Here is a 4,138-nt window from a genome sequence, read left to right on the forward strand (position 1 = left end):
AGGCTATAAAACGTTTTTATCTCTTGTTTTTAGTATTGTGAGTATGATTCCATTCTGGAGATTTGTGAAAAATATCTTGTTTGGAGTAAAATTAAACCATTAAAAACACACACGTGCACACACGTATGCACACACACACACACACACCTATATTATTTACAAGTTTAAAAAAAGTCACTGTGATAATGACAGCATGTGCTTACCTGCAGCACCACTTCTCCCGTGAATGCCTGGTTCTACCTCAGAGTTTGAATTCTTTTACCAAATTGTGTCTATCATCGAAACAAATATCCGGTGCACTTTGTGCTCTAACTGGGCCAGAAAAGCCAGGTCTAAGGAAGGGTGTCCTAGGGCAGAAGGAGCGTGGGCCTTGCTTGGCCTGGTGCTGGCCAGGTCTTTGGGGCATACAGACCCCAAAGAGACAGGAATGAGACAGCTGGAAAACACACATTTTATTTCATCTGTGATGTCAGGGCTTCTGTGCTTTCTCCCAGTCCTGTTTCACGTATGACCCTCAGAAGAGTGCCTAGAGAATATTTTATTCGCATTTATTTCATGTGTTGAGTAGAATTTACATCTTGTAAAATCAGCATCAAAGCCTGCTGTCAAACAGCTTATGCTTCCTGTTTTCCAAATCTTGTTTGTGTATTGTTGCTTCAAATCCCAGTTGTGCCTCAATGAATCTGATCTTGATTTGGGGAAATCTTTAGTCTGGGATACTAAAAACAGATTTTTTGTTAATACAAAATTTTTCCTTTCATGAGTTGTAGAGATGAATGTACATTCTCATGCATTTTAAAATAAAAATATAAGATGCCGTAACTAATAATCCATGCAAGTAAGTAGCCATGAGTATATTTTACCTCCTGCATTACATAGATTATAAGAGCCCTATGGCAAAGGGAAAGTGGCAGATAGTATTTTTTTTCTCTTACTTAAAACTTTAATTAATAAATAAAGAATAAGCATACCAGTAGTCTCCATTCAAAAATTAATAAATTGTTTTAGTGCAGTTTCTAAATGCATACACCTGATAAGTGAACTTAATAAATATTGCTTCAATATACTTTGAGCTAGATGTCTGTAAACATGAGAATATGGTAATCATCAAAAAAATTTTAGTAACTTTGGAAGAAGGTCAGAAAAACAGAAAAAAGGGTATGATTTGTTCATTTTGCTACTACCTTGTATTTATTGGAGTGCTCTTATCTGATAAACTCAAAGCCCAGCAGATGGGTCCCATCATGTTCTCACCCTATGGCCCTGTGTGACTGTCATAGGCACCAAGTAGGGCGGGCGAATCCAGGTCAGCAGGCAGGGGGTTCCAGGCATTGCAGACCACTGCTGCTCACCCCTTCCACCAAAAAGAAGCAAAAGATCATTTTGGCTGTGCTTTTCCCTAGGCAGCTGTCTTCACCCCCACCTTGCAAGTCGACCACTCCTTCTAGGGGTCCCTTTTGCTACCAGGGTGGTGCCTGCAACACTTCACTCTGCCCACTTACATGCCTGTCCCCTCACTCAACTCATGGGTTCCCTCATGGCAAGGGCTCTGTCTTAATTGTCCTTTGTCATCAGCAACTAACATAATACCAGGCACGTGACTGGTACCGAATCATAGTTTGTTGAAGGAATCAATTGAATGGTTTATTAGTATTCTCCAGAGAAACAGAACCAATAGTGTGTGCATGTATGTGTGTGTGTCTGTTTATCTGTCTGTCTATCTACCTACGTACCTATCTATTTACCTATCTGTCTGTCAAGATTTATTTTAAGGAATTGGCTCACAGAATTGTGGAGGCTTGCCAAACCCGAAATCTAATGGAAGAAGCAGTCTGACTGGAGACTCAGGAAGTGCCAACATTGCATTTCAAGTCCCAAGACCATTTGCTAGTAGAAAATTTCCTCTTACTCAGGGGAGATCAGTCTTTTGTTCTCTTTTGGTCTTCAACTGATTGAATGAGGCCCACCCACATTATGGAGGGTAACGTGCTGTACTCGGACATCCACTGATTAAAATGTAAATCTCATCCAGAGACATTCTCACAGAAACATGCAGAATAATGTTTAACCATTGTGGCCCAGCCAGTGGACACTTGAAATTAACTATGACACATGATTTAACCATAGTGAAATCATGTAGCAGGCAATGCCTTTCTGGGCAACTCTGATAGTATCACTTCCTCTGAGGAAATGTTCACCTAGCTGCAATGTATTTTACTTAGACAAATATTATAGCAAAAATAACATGACTGGTAAATTTTGGTCTCAGGGAGATAATAGATTCCTCTTCTGTTTCAATTCCAATCCCAGAAACAACATGTAAGATAAAGTGGGAATTTATGCTAAGAGTGGAAATTGTTTTCTTTTGGATGTGTTATGCCCAGAGAAAATTCACAATGGCTATATAGTAAATAAACTTATTTAATATTTTTAGTTAATTTTTTGAACATGTGATCATGTTTATATAGCTTAATAGTCAAATATAAAGAAATCAGTGAAAAATCTCACACCCATTATTTTCACATTTACTCCTGTAAGTAGCTTTTTAACATTTTGGGGGTATATTCCTAAAATTTCTTTATGTAATTTTTGTGAACTTAGTGGATCTTTGTGGTCTAATGGCCTCATATTCTGGACTTCTAAGATATTATTGCAAAATAACCTTATGCTGAATTTTTCTTGATAATATGCCTAAGTGTTGCTTCTTGACACCACTCATGCAGACTCTCACGTGGAAAGAACATTACACATAATTTTTAGCCCTCAATGGGGATACAAGACAGTAAATACTAGCTCATTAAAACTATGGCAAATAATGAGGTAGTAAATTCTCTGTCATTAGGCTGCGCGCGGTGGCTCATGTCTGTATTGCCAGCACTTTGGGAGGTTGAGGCGTATGGATCATCTAAGTTCAGGAGTTCGAGACTAGCCTGGCCAACATGGTGAAACCCCATCTCTACCAAAAATACAATAGCCCGGTGTGGTGGCACATGCCTGTAGTCCCAGCTACTCAGGAGACTGAGGCATTAGAATCTCTCGAACCCCAGAGGTGGAGGTTGCAGTGAGCTGAGATTATGCCACTGAAACTCCAGCCTGGGCAACAGAATGAGACTCTGTCTGAAAAGAAAAAAAAAAAAAAAAAGAAGAATTCAAGCTCAAGCTGGAGAGCACCTCTTAGAAGTACCATAGAGGGAATTTCAGGATTAGAAAGGAAAACACAGACTAAATTCCATCAAGAAAGTATTTATTCATCATGGCTCCTGGTATGAAATATAACAATTAAAATGCACACATGAAATGCAAACGCAATGTCATTTCCAAAAGGCTTGTAATTAGAAATAAATAATGTTTATTGGTTTGATTATTATGGCCATATAACTAATTACTTTGTTAATTGTAAGATTTGCCAGCATTTATCTTTAGCCTTAATATATATTTAAAAAAAATAATAGAAAGGAAAGAGGCATGTTGGTTCCACCTGCACGGAGAAGCTCTGGACATTGTTGGGCCTGTCCCTGGGGTGCAATGGTAAGGCCCACAGGCAGACGATCCCTGTCTCCTGTGACCAGCAGCAGATGTAAATTATGGGGCCACCATTCAGAGAAGTAAAAAATTGTTTTTGAAAGTCTAAGGGGGCCCACACTGAATATACATTAACATAAAGTCAAGGTTTCTGTTTTAATCAAGATCATTCTCAAAGCTCAGAATTACTGGAATTTGTTGGAGCAGTTGAACTTTTTGACATGAAAAGATTGATTTTCCTGTGTGTAAACTCCATTGTGTTAAAGTTGTCAGTGCAAAACCATTTATTGCATTTTTTTAAGTAACTCGCAAATACCTGTTTGTGCATTTTTGTTTAAGACTATGTAAGTAGAAATAAAAAGCACATTTCGTAATAAAAAGATGTAAAAGCTGCTCCACTTTATTTTTGCTATGAGTTTTTTTTTGTTTTGTTTTTTGTTGAGACGGAGTTTTGCTCTTCTCGCCCAGGCTAGAGTGCAGTGGTACGATCTCGTCTCACCGCAACCTCTGTCCCCCAGGTTCAGGCAATTCTCCTGCCTCAGCCTCCCTAGTAGCTGGGATTACAGGCATGTGCCACCATGCCCAGCTAATCTTTTGTATTTTTAGTAGAGATGGG

This window comes from Sapajus apella, unplaced genomic scaffold (assembly GCF_009761245.1).
Source record: "Sapajus apella isolate SASKATOON/1434 unplaced genomic scaffold, GSC_monkey_1.0 scaffold63, whole genome shotgun sequence".
Lineage (NCBI taxonomy): Eukaryota > Metazoa > Chordata > Mammalia > Primates > Cebidae > Sapajus > Sapajus apella.